Source organism: Oncorhynchus mykiss, chromosome 31 (genome assembly GCF_013265735.2).
Source record: "Oncorhynchus mykiss isolate Arlee chromosome 31, USDA_OmykA_1.1, whole genome shotgun sequence".
Taxonomy (NCBI): Eukaryota; Metazoa; Chordata; class Actinopteri; order Salmoniformes; family Salmonidae; genus Oncorhynchus; species Oncorhynchus mykiss.
In genome coordinates this window covers 38,838,048-38,852,018 of record NC_050571.1, presented here as the reverse complement: position 1 = coordinate 38,852,018, position 13,971 = coordinate 38,838,048, and the positions used below count along the sequence as shown (strand labels likewise).

The 13,971-nt window shown below is 40.7% G+C and overlaps 1 protein-coding gene across 1 annotated transcript in view; it reads right to left on the bottom strand.

The window, feature by feature from the left end:
• LOC110505132 (relaxin receptor 1-like) overlaps positions 1-13,971 on the bottom strand; it is a 110,184-nt gene that overhangs the window by 52,119 nt on the left and 44,094 nt on the right. The gene's annotated exons all lie outside the window — the stretch shown is intronic.

The window sequence follows — 13,971 nt, the reverse complement described above, 5'->3', positions numbered from 1 at the left end:
CTTATTTTTTTCCATTGACTGATTTCCTTATATGAACTGTAACTCTGTAAAATCTTAGAAATTATTGCATTTCTATCTTTGTTCAGTATAAATACTACAAGCTTTTAGGACAAACCATCTCAATAGATTCATTTTTGTAAAAAAAATGTTTTACTTCCTTAGACACAAAAATAAGTTATTATCATTTTCAACATTAACAATGTCTGCACTGTATTTCTGATCAATGTTATGTTATTGCAAGGACATTTCTAAATGACCCCAAACTTTTCAAACCTAGTTTATATATTAAGAGCATAACAAATGGCCCCAAGAAGAGTTTGCAGGTAATTCTCTTTGTCATTTCAAAGTTTTATCTGCATTCCATTTTGGGTGAAATATGAATGTTACTCATATCTTGGATGCACAGATACACACGTTGTTTTTTTCCTTACTTGTCAGGACATTTGGGTGAATTGTTAGGGCATTGGGGTCCTGATAAGGTAGGAAAACAATTTCACACACACACACACAGTTCCTTTGCTCAGACTAGGCTATTACAATGCTCATAGGAGCTGTTTATGAGTAAAATACAATACATTAACTACAGGCAGACAATGAGGAACCCAACCAGACCCAAAATGAGTTGGTTTGGGTCCTCTTTCATTTCGTCAAAACAGTAGTTGGCTACATCTGGCCCACATAAAATGGGCCAACAACACATTTTGTTCTCCTGACATTCTCCTGCATGGTGCCGGGCAAAACTATCGAACATATTCGCATGCAGAGCATGTTTTTCTTGAAATAATCAATTGACAAGGTAATGATATGAACTTTTGCCGTAATGCTTTAATGGCAGGCAAAGGCCACCAGTCAATAACTGTTTTATAGTACTGTTTAATTTATTCCTGTAAAAATCCACTTTTTTATGCTCTTCTCTTTAGAAAAGCGAGATTATCCCGGTTGCTTTGATGTTGTCTAGAGTAGTGTCAAGTTGGGTTCATTTGCATATAATAAAATCCACTCCAAAAATTGATTTTCAGACTTTCCAATTCTCCACAAATTTGTGACCAAAGTATCTATTATCAAGTAAATATTTGTAGTTGCTACCCACAGGTTATGAATCATTTGACTGATGGGAGTAGTATGTTTACTTATATTTCACATTGCATACTGTAGTTGTTAACGCTTAAACACTCAGACCAAGTTATTAGTAACAGAGGTCATGGAAATTCATATCTCAAAAGGATTGCACCTGATTGACGAGTCAATGGAATTGGTATGCTAAACAATGGATTGATGCAGATAGTCATGATATTCTGCCAGGTAGGCATAGACTACTTTGTAGTTAACATTTTAATTGAGAATGTTTTTGGGAAAGTGTTTCCATCTATCAGAAGATGGTTGTTATTAGCATCATCGCTACGGATTACACAAATTGGTAGGCAAATGCGCTTACACAGACAGGGGCATTCCTGTGCCATTGCTTCTTCAGAAAGTTGAGGGAAAATACAAATCACTGATCCATTTCGTTCAGGTCATGTTTATCTTGGGCACATTTATAAATGTTCCAATAAGTTCAATACATTTAGTTGATTTCCTACAAAGTTCAAAACGTTTTTTTTTTTATATATTGTTGAATTCTGTTTGAATGTCTGGATTCCGTGATTCCGTCAGTGCTCTCCGTATCGCAGATTTTATAGGGCCCTACAAACAGTGACTGTATTATTGTGTCCTATTAAGTTCGCAGAGAGAGCGAGAGCGCAAAGTCCAGTGAAAGATATTTACGTAGAACCCCCCCCCCCGCCGCTTAGATAGGGCTTAGATTCTAGAGGGTTAATGGCTCTTTTAAGATTGCAGATGGCCTCCTACCATTTGGATGGCTGAAGTCCAACATGAATAACTGTTCAGGTCTGAAAAAGCTCAAACAATGTTGTCACCCTCAAGGTGTCTGCCTCTTGCAAACAAACACAGGATACACACACTCAATCAAACTCACACACACACACACACACACACTTTCATGAAAACGTATATACCCAACCGCAATGGCGATGACTTATCTACTTTCCCCAACTGTTAGGAACAAGACCATCTATCTGTGTCGCGCAGATGGCCGCCTCCTAAGCCTCATAGTCCTCTGCACTGACGAGACATTTCCCAAGCACATTTGTCAAAAGAATACCACCATGCATAAAGCAAAACCAAAATGTTTTTATGATACTTGCAGAGACTGACGCAAACAGCCACCAGACATGAACCATAATGATCTAGTATCTATCCGCCGATGCGAACCACCATTTTACAAATTATGATTATATGCACTCTACCTCCTTGAGGCTCTCTGGCGGCTAGGATGAGAGGCTCTCTGGCGGCTAGGATGAGAGAGTACAGCACAGAGAAGAAAGGGGAGATGAAAACAACTTGAAAGAAGAGGACGAGGTTCAAGGGAAAAGGGTGATTCAGCTTTGCAATTATGCAGGAGTATGTTCACAAAATATAGAAAGAAGGCTCCCCTGCCTGCCTTCTTCCAATTTGGTTCAGACTCATCAACGAGCAAAGGGGAGGAATTTCGACAATCATGTGCCGATCTCAAATCAATCCCACCTTGTTTGGGAGATAAAGGTTCGCGTAGACTGTATGAGTCATCTTATGCCACGATTTTGCCTTCCCAGACAACATTTCCACGTTGTGTGCAAATTCTTAGGTCGAAACGATTGTCGGACATCTTGGCTGATTCAGTATGACAGGGTCTAGGGTCTAGGTCTGCCAATGATCCTGCTTTGTAGTCTAAGAGGCCATAACAATCCCACTCTACCTGGACCAGATGGTGATAAGTCTGGCAGACTGGCAATAGAAGCTGGATCAGCCCAGGAGGCTCAGCTACTTAGCTGAAAAGTAGGCCCAGGTGGTCAGCTTCTAAAACAGACGTGGCTTCTTGTGTTAACTTATTATATACAGTATCTCCAGGTGTTGCAAACAATTGGGCCACCCAATTGTTCTCTGAAAGGGGGGAGTGAGAGGGGCTTAGAATATGGAGGAGGGGAGTTAGAGAAGTGGATTTGAGAGCAGGTGGGAATGGTGCAATGACAGCGGATCTAGATAGCTGTTTTTGTTGGTCCGTAAAATAGGGACCTTGTATAAGTCATAGTGCTTTTTATTTGCAGATGAATCAGATGGTCCAATGAGCAATATTGACACACTGGTCAAAAAATTTATATTTACAAATTTCTCACAATACTTAGTAGCAGGCAAACCTGTCTATTCCAAAGAGACCAGGTTAGGGGTGTACCAGGCTCAGCAGCCTTCCCTCTCATTTACCAAACTGAATCTCCCTAGAAGCCCGAAAATAGCCGCTTACAGTTGGTATCATAAATATTCACCCCCCTTGGATTTTGTTGCATTACAAAATGGAATTGAAATAGATTTCATTGTGATTTTTTTTGTCAAAGTGAAAAGAACATTATACAAATGTGTCCTAAAATAGTAGTTTCATAAGTACAAGTATTCACCCCTTATGTTTAGGCAAGCCAAAATGAGTTTAGGAGTAAGGTTTAGCATAACAAATTACATAAGTTACATGGGCTCACTGTGTTAAATAATTTGGGGTTGACCTGCATTTTGAATGATTTGTTCAGTGAAGTATTGAATTTGAAGAACATATTCAATTGCAAAGACCAGGGAGCGTTTCGAAGCCTCATAAAGAAGGACAATGATTGGTAGATGAGTAACAAGAACAAATTAGACATTGAATCTCACATTAAGCATGGTCAAGTTAATAATTATGCTGTGGATGACTCATTAAACCACCCAGACACATCAAAGATAGTCATCCTTTAGAACTGAGCTGCAGGGCAGGAAGGAAACTGAGGATGGATCAATAACATTGTAGTGACTCCACACTCTACTGTAAATGACAGTGAAAAAAATACAATTATACCGAATACAAAAATATTGCTAAACATGCATCCTGTATGCAACAAGTAATACTGCAAAAAAAAAAAAAATGGCAAAGGAATACACTTTTTGGACTAAATGCAAAGCCTTGTGTTTGGGGCAAATCCAACACAACACATCACCAAGCATGGTGGTAGCTGCATCATGGTACAGGTATGCTTGATATCGGCAAAGACCGGGGAGACTTTCAGGATGAAAAGAAACAGTATGGAGCTAAGTTCGGGCAAAATCCTAAAGGAAAACCTGCTTGAGTCGGGCCAGATACAGTTGAAGTCGGAAGTTTACATACACTTAGGTTGGAGTCATTAAAACTCATTTTTCAACCACTCCACACATTTCTTGTTAACAAACAATAGTTGTGGCAAGTCGGTTAGGACACCTACTTTGTGCATGACACAAGTAATTTTTCTAACAACATATTATTTCACTTGTCATTCGCTGTATCACAATTCCAGTGAGTCAGAAGTTTACATACACTATGTTGACTGTGCCTTTAAACAGCTTGGAAAATGTCAAAGAATCAAAAGAAATCAGGCAAGACCTGAGAAATTTGTTTTGTAGACCTCCACAAGTCTGGTGCATCCTTGGGAGCAATTTCCAAACGCCTTAAGGTGCCACGTTCATCTGTACAAACAATAGTACACAAGTATAAACACCATAGGACCAAGCAGCCGTCATACCGCTCAGGAAGGAGACGCATTCTGTCTTCTAGAGATTAACATACTTTGGTGCGAAAAGTGCAAATCAATCCCAGAACAACAGCAAAGGACATTGTGAAGATGCTGGAGGAAACAGGTACAAGAGTATCTATATCCACAGTAAAAACGAGTCCTATATCGACATAACCTGAAAGGCCGCTCAGCAAGGAAGAAGCCACTGCTCCAAAACCGCCATAAAAAAGCCACACTACGGTTTGCAATTGCACATGGGGACAAAGATCGTAGTTTTTGGAGAAATGTCCTCTGGTCTGATGAAACAAAAATAGAACTGTTTGGCCATAATGACCATCACTATGTTTGGAGGAAAAAGGGGGAGGCTTGCAAGCCGAAGAACACCATCCGAACCATGAAGCACGGATGTAGCATCATGTTGTGGGGGTGCTTTGCTGCAGGAGGGACTGGTGCGCTTCACAAAATAGATGGCCATGAGGAGGAAAATTATGTGGATATATTGAAGCAACATCTCAAGACATCAGTCAGAAAGTTAAAGCTTGGTCGCAAATGGGTCTTCCAAAAGGACAATGACCCCAAAACATACTTCCAAAGTTGTGGCAAAAGGGCTTAAGGACAACAAAGTCAAGGTATTGGAGTGGCCATCACAAAGCCCTGACCTCAATCCTATAAAACATTTGTGGGCAGAACTGAAAAAGCGTGTGCGAGCCAGGAGGCCTACAAACCTGACTCCGTTACACCAGCTCTGTCAGGACGAATGGGCCAAAATGCATCCAACTTATTGTGGGAAGCTTGTGGAAGGCTACCCGAAACGTTTGACCCAAGTTAAGCAATTTAACGGCAATGCTACCAAATACTAATTGAGTGTATGTAAACTTCTGACCCCCTGGGAATGTGATGAAAGAAATAAAAGCTGAAATAAATAATTCTCTACTATTATTCTGACATTTCACATTCTTAAAATAAAGTGGTTATCCTAACTGACCTAAGACAGGGAATTTTTGCTAGGACTAAATGTCAGGAATTTTGAAAACAGAGTTTAAATGTGTTTGTCTAAGGTGTATGTAAACGTCCGACTTCAACTGTATGCACTGGAGTTGCGTACCAAAATGACATTGAAATCTCCTGAGTGGTCTAGTTACAGTTTTGACATGAATCGGCTTTCAAATGTATGGCTGTCTATCAATGATCAACAACATAATTGACAGAGCTTGAATAATTCAATAAATAAATAATGGGCAAATACAGTATTGTACAATCCAGGTGTGCGAAGCTCTTAGACTTACCCAGAATGACTGACATCTGTAATCATTGCCAAAGGGAATTCTAACATGATTTTACTCAGGGGGTTGAATACTTATCTAGTCAAGAAATATTTATAAATATTTCTTCAGGTGTAGATCGTTGACAAAATGACAATTAAAATAAATCCATTCTAAATGTGGAGAAAGTAAAGGCGTGTGAATACTTTCTGGAGGCACTGTAAGTGTCTCTCAATCAATAGGTTTGAATTCTTATTTCCTCTTCACATCATGGAACAGATAAACACAGATAGGGTTATTTACAGATCTGTATTACTTTTTTATTTAACATTTATTCAACTAGAAAAGTTAAGAACAAATTATTATTTACAATGACGGCCTACCCAGGCCAAACCCTAACCCAGACGACACTGGGCCAATTGTGCACCCTATGGGACCAATCACAGGCCAGTTGTGATACAGCCTGGAATCAAACCCGGGTCTGTAGTGACACCTCTAGTACTGAGATGCAGTTCCTTAAACCGCTGCGCCACTCGGGAGCCTATGCCGAATCAATCCACCCCTGCCATTTTACATTACAGCAATCGATACAACAGAACCTGTAAAATCATCTGCATACAATACTGTGGGTTCGCTCCTACAAGAATTTGGCTAAGCAAAGTGAACATCTGTGCTCACATACCTTTGCATGAAAAACGAGCAAAGGCTGTTGCACCTGTCTGTGTGGATGGAACATTTCAGGTTGTCAGTGATGTGCACACCGAGGAACTTGAAGCTTTTCACCCTCTCCGCTCCTCGTCGATCTGGATGGGGGTTAACTCCCTCTGCTGTCTCTCGAAGTCCACGATCAGCTCCTTCATTTTGTTGACGTTGAGGGAGAGGTTATTTTCCTGGCACCACTCCACTAGGGCCTAATATGCATGAACTGTTTTGACTGGGAAGCATGTAGTAGGCTTATGACCATAGCAGGGCTCCAGACTAAGGTTTTCCAGTCGTGGCACTGGTTCCACTAACTTTTTCAATTGGAGGCACCGGCACATGATTTGGTTGCAACAAAATTCGGTCGTGGCTTAATGCAATATATCTATATTTTTCTTTAGAAGCCATTCACAGGGCTATATTGCCAAAGATAAACTATGAGATTAAAGAAAATATTTTTTTTTCATCAAGCACGTAAAGGTAATTTCAACTGTTTTTTCCCCCGCACAATTTTGCATCAATCTGTTCAAGTTTTTTAGTTCCCCAAAGTGTCTTTCAATCATTGGGATTTAATATTTATTTCCTCTTTTCACATCATGGAACGTTAATATTTATTGGACTTCATCATGAAATAAACAGATAGGCTACCTGTAAAAAACCCTATGTAAAAACAGTAACATCTGGCCATTACTGCCATCTTACATTAGAGAATTCAAGACAACATAACTTGTAAGATCATAGACATACAGTACCAGTCAAAAGTTTGGACAAACCTACTCATTCAAGGGTTTTTCTTTCTTTTTACTTTTTACTATCTTTTTTTGTGTGAGGCCGGTTGGACATACTGCCAAATATTCTAAAACAACGTTGGAGGTGGCTTATGGTAGAGAAAATAACATTCAATTATCTGGCAACAGCTCTGGTGGACATTCCTGTTGTCAGAATGCCAATTGCACGCTCCCTCAAAACTTCAGACATCTGTGGCATTGTGTTGTGTGACAAGACTGCACATTTTAGAGTGGCCTTTTATTGTCCCCCAGCACAAGGTGCACCTGTGGAATGATCATGCTGTTTAATCATCTTCTTGATAATCCATCCACCTGACAGGTGTGGCATATCTTGGCAAAGGATAAATGCTCTCTAACATGGATCTAAACTAATTTGTGCATCTGTCTGGTACATTTTATTTCAGCTCATGAAACATGGGACAACACTTTACATGTTGCATTTATATGCTTATTTCAGTGTATATAGGTTTGGCCTTACAGCATCTATCTAAATGGTTTTGGATCAGCTTGTGAATTTTAGCACCTTCCCTCATTTGTCAATTTCTTGCATCACCAGCTCCACGGGATAGCTCGCCTCTATCTTTTCAGATGTTTTAAAAAAGACTATCAGATCAGTCTCCAGCCGTGTCACCTGCTGTTTTAGAATGTAAAACCTCTTGCCAGAGTTGAAGTGTTGTCAAGATCCTCAACCTGGCCAAGTCATTGTACTGATTCATTACAACTCTCCTAACAACTGTGAGTTATGTCCCTGACTCTCTACACCCTCAGTCAAAGCCCTTATTCTTAACTCCATGATTAATTTGAGTGATCTTAAAAGGCGGCACTTACACAGTTCAAAATCTAGGACACAGTTCAACATCTAGTTTAGATTTACATTTGGTTTGGAGTTGTCAACTATCGTGAATTCAATGTGAAAAAAAATCATGTCATTGGAGTCACTTTCCAGCCTAGGTTTAATCTGTACTATAACGGTGGATATTGCTCGTCCGCCTGCCGCTAACTACAGCAGGATTGTAACTGAGCATGCATGTTGCAGATGGCTCATCGAACACCAAACTCTTCGTTGAGACAATGCTGAAAAGTAAATTCATGGGCTGGTCTGTGCTACATTTTCATTTGTGCCGAAATCAAAACGAAAAAAAGGTTATCTTGCAAATTCAGCAGGCTCTGGTGTGAAATAGGCTTTTAGAAGTGCAACTCTCATTTGATTACTTCAGCTTAATGCCGCCTTTGATGTGTTTATCAATGCACAAGCACCTTTTCCCCACATTCCTATCGCCCCTTCTTCTGTGGAACAGCTTGCGTTGTGACCATAGAAATTATCCATAGAAGGGTTTTGGAACCTCTAACCCTGGCAATTTTGGGGAAGGGCCCTTTTCTCTTTCAGCATGACAAAGCGAGGTCCCTACAGAAATGGTCTGTTGAGATGGTTGTGGAAGAACTTGACTGGCCTGCACAGAACCCTGACCTCAACCCCATCGAACACCTTTGGGATGAATTGGAACACCAACTACGAGCCAGTCAGTCACGTAGTGCACTGGAGGTTCTAGCTTGTATGGCTCCTTGGGGGAACCCCCTCTTCAGGCTCCCCCCTAACAAAAAAGCACGATTCTGCACAAATTGTAATTTTTATTTAGACATTTGGAACAACACATAAATAATCATAACATTTAAAACTATGTAAACATAACAATATGTACAAAAATAAGACTCATAAATATCAAAAAGATGAAACAAAGACAAATAAAAACACATTTTTGTTGATTTGGCACTCAAGCATCAATACATTACCCATCCCCCTGACACTGTCAACCAAGAGTCAAGACTAAACCCATTCACCTTGGTGGTGTGCAGACTGGTTTTATATTATTCTTAACCATTTCGCACAAACCAGAAAAAAATGCAACAATATGTCTTGTGAAACTATATATTCACAGTATTATGAATGAATTGTGGTTTATTTGGTAGCATTTCGTAGTGGGACAGATTTTACTAATTGCATTGGTACTGTAAAACGTTAGAGGTGAGCTATTTGATAGATTCCCCCGCTCGCTTCCAGTAGGGAGACCTGAGGTCAACCTTCCCCCGCCCCCCTCCCCATCTTGTACTTCTGAGTGGGAGATCTTCCCGGGCAGTAGCCTGCCTAGCTCACAAACTAGAATCAGGGCTCCCACTCCGACAAGGTTAATTGATCCACAGTCCCACACGGTGACATGATATCATTGATGTGACGTGCAAATGAGCAATAGAAAACCAATGGCACAAATGTCCCCGTAATGATTTTTTATTGTGCCCCGTGCCACCCCCGGCAAGATGCTGCCCTAGCTAATAGCTAAAATCGGCCACTGATGTAGTGTACATTTTACGGACACTGTATATTTAACATTAGTTATCTTTTTTGATTGTTTTTAGTCCCATCCTTCAACTACCTTCAACTCTTCCCATCTATCCTTGACAACCATCCAGTTTGGATTTCTTATTGCCATATGTTTTTCAACTGTGCTGTTTAACAACAGTTCTGAAACCTTTCTATTCTCCGTTTCTACAGATTGTAAATGAAAGATAAATATTTACTAAGAGTATTATTACAATATATGATCAATTGACTACAGCTTTTCAAGTCACCCAGCAGTGCAATTTGCAGAGTTAGCTTCAGGTAAATGTCACAATTCTTTAAGCCATTCCTGAACCTGCGACCAAAAATACTCCCTGTTCACCTAGGACTGCTTGGCTAAACACGACTCCAACACCATCATTAAGTTTGCTGACGACACAACAGTGCTGGGCCTGATTACCGACAATGATGAGACAGCCTATAGGGAGGACGTCAGAGACCTGGCCGTGTGGTGCCAGGACAACAACCTCTCCCTCAGTGTGAGCAAGACAAAGGAGCTGATTGTGGACTATAGGAAAAGGCAGGCCGAACAGGCCCCCATTAACATCAAAGGGGCTGTAGTGGAGCGGGTCGAGAGTTTCAAGTTCCTTGATGTCCACAACACCAACAAACTATCATGGTCCAAATACATCAAGACAGTCGTGAAGAGAGTACGACAACACCGTTTCCCCCTCATGAGACTGAAAAGATTTGGCATGGGTCCCCAGTTCCTCAAACAGTTCTACAGCTGCACCATTGAGAGCATCCTGACTTGTTGCATCACCCCCTCTTATGGAAACTGCTCGGCATTTGAATGTAAGGCGCTACAGAGGGTAGTGCGTATGGCCCAGTACATCACTGGGGCCAAGCTTCCTGCCATCCAGGACCTACAGTTTAAGTCGGACACATTTAGCCAAACACATTTAAACTCAGTTTTTCACAATTCCTGACATTTAATCCTAGTAAAAATGTATTCCCTGTCTTTGGTCAGTTAGGATCACCACTTTATTTTAAGAATGTGAAATATCAGAATAATAGTAGAGAGTATGATTTATTTCAGCTTTTATTTCTTTCATCACATTCCCAGTGGGTCAGAAGTTTACATACACTCAATTAGTATTTGGTAGCATTGCCTTTAAATTGTTTAACTTGGGTCAAACATTTCAGGTGGCCTTCATTAAGCTTCCCACAATAAGTTGGGTGAATTTTGGCCCATTCCTCCTGACAGAGCTGGTGTAACGGAGTCAGGTTTGTAGGCCTCCTTGCTTGCACACGCTTTTTCAGTTCTGCCCACAAATGTTCTATGAGATTGAGGTTAGAGCTTTGTGATGGCCACTCCAATACCTTGACTTTGATGTCCTTAAGCCATTTTGTCACAACTTTGGAAGTATACTTGGGGTCGTTGTCCATTTGGAAGACTCAAGGTTTAACTTCCTGATGTCTTGAGATGTTGCTTCAATATATCCACATAATTTTCCTGCCTCATGATGCCATCTATTTTGTGAAGTGCACCAGTCCCTCCTGCAGCAAAGCACCCCCACAACATGATGCTGCCACCCCCGTGCTTCACATTTGGCATCGTGTTCTTCGGCTTGCAAGCATCCTCCTTTTTCCTCCAAACATAACAATGGTCATTATGGCCAAACAGTTCTATTTTTGTTTCATCAGACCAGAGGACATTTCTCCATAAAGTACGATCTTTGTCCCCATGTGCAGTTGCAAACCATAGTCTGGCTTTTTTATGGTGGTTTTGGAGCAGTGGCTTCTTCCTTGCTGAGCGGCCTTTCAGGTTATGTCGACATAGGACTCGTTTACTGTGGATATAGATACTTTTGTACCTGTTTCCTCCAGCATCTTCACATGGTCCTTTGCTGTTGTTCTGGGATTGAGTTGCAATTTTCGCACCAAAGTACTTTCATCTCTAGGAGACAGAATGCGTCTCCTTCCTGAGCGGTATGACGGCTGTGGTCCCACAGTGTTTATTCTTGCGTACTGTTGTTTGTGCAGATGAACATGGTACCTTCAGGCGTTTGGAAATCACTCCCAAGGATGAACCAGAGTTGTGGAGGTCTACAATCTTTTTTCTGAGGTCTTGGCTGATTTCTTTTGATTTTTACATGATGTCAAGCAAAGAGGCTCTGAGTTTGAAGGTAGGCCTTGAAATACATCCACATGTACACCTCCAATTAACTCAAATTACGTCAATTAGCTTATCAGAAGCTTCTAAAGCCATGGCATCATTTTCTGGAATTTTTCAAGCTGTTTAAAGGCACAGGCAACGTAGTGTATGTGAACTTCTGACCCACTGGAATTGTGATACATTGAATTAGAAAGGTGCTTTTCTCTCCCTGATATGTTTTGGGGTTTGTGTTATTGAAGAATAATATCAACCGCTAACACTTGGTGCTGTGACCCGTATGAATTGGTCTGAACAACAACAAGAAAAATGTATCAACTGTTTGTTGATCCAGAGGAAAGAGAAGGCTGCGTGCAACCCACTTTGGGGGGTAAATTCGTAATATCCTGATTGATGGCAGAATTGCTGGGTGAGTCTAGACCAAATATCATTTTAGAAGAATCAAATCAGGCTAAAATAGAGGCATTGCAATTAGTGATACATATCTGTGATGTGTAAGTTTCAAGTCCTTTTTCTATTATAGGGGGTCAAGTTCGCTGTTAAAATGTTTGAGGCCTCTGTTTTTGTGAAACCTTCTTGTTGCATAGAAGTGAGTGGAATAACAATTTTTACACGTGTGGTTAATGTAAGCCTTCAACAAGCTTTTTGAAGGGAACATATGTTTTATGGATAGCCAGGCCCTACAAAAAAAAATTGTATTCTAGAAGAGGTTTGAGTACTCAAAAGGGGTTATGGTAATATATATATTTTGAGGGGGTTAATGTAATGTCATTTTCATGTGAGAAAACCACTCTGGAAAAAGACGGAACATCTCTTCTGGATGTGAACATGAAAGAGATTTTACATTTACTGTCTAGTGAACCATTTCAAAGTAGAGGAGGAGACACGGGTGACAAAGTCAGACATGACCCCCACCGGTGGCCTCTCTGTTCTCCAATCTATCTATCCTCACACTGAGTTGTGCAAGGCAGATCAGGTTTCAAGCATCTGGTCAGCACTGCCTGGCTTTGAGTCAACAGATTCTGACAGTAGTGACGAACGATGTCTTAGGCCACCCAGAACAGAGGCTGTAATAGGAAGTCAAAAATAAACTTCTAGTGACAGTAATCACACATAAATCAGCATCTCCAAAACAGTTGGATGAATGTTCAAAAACATTTAAGCATTCACGAGATGTGGTTATCAGAGTTATGCAGGTTCTGAGTGAAACCAACAACATTATTCGTTCAGCAAAAGAGAAACCTGGTGTATGTCATTATTGTGGGATTTCTGGTCACTGGCAATTAGAATGTCGGAAAAGAAAATGTGATTTTATGAGAAGTGGCCAGGAGAAGAAGGGTCCGTCTCTAAGGGAAAATGGAATCAGGACAACAGCCCCAGAAATGTAAGAAGCTCTCGCTGGCTCAGCAGCAGAGTTTGCTGGATGCTGTGGAGGTAAACTACGACTCCCCTTTTACGTCCCATCTCAGCTGGTGTACATGTGAAATCGGATGGAATATATGTGAACATTATAGTTAATAACTTTGCAGTAGATTTTTTGTAGATACGGGTGCTGAAGTCACTGTAGTTCCCATATCTTAGGCAAAACATATATGTCCTCAGAAGATTAAAGCAACAGGATTGGGGGGGGGGGGGGGGGGGGGACAGATATGAAACAATTTCTACTGGTCCAATGAAGATTGATGCAGGGGTGTAGATAGGCTCATTTGAACAACCTATTTTAGGCCTCTACATTGAACATTTCTGAAGGAAAGGTGACGTGGCAAATTAGGCAACTGCATGGTTCTACTGTTCAGAATCATGCTATTTGGACTACGAAGAAAAATCAGTGTGGACCTTTGGATATGGAACCAGTGTGTTTGACAGGTGTTGCCCCACCTTGCACAAAACAATATCCCATTAGCAAGGAAGCTATGGACGCTACTAAAGTAGTGAATAAAGATCTATGTGAAATGGTTATAGTTGAAAAGACACCATGTAATCCAGCTATTCGGATGTCTCCTACAGATACCACATTACCTGAACACGACTGTTGTGAGTTTTGGATCAGCTCTCTGATGGGTTTACAGAGTCATTCATTGGAAAACCCTAAGTGTGAGGAAGTAGG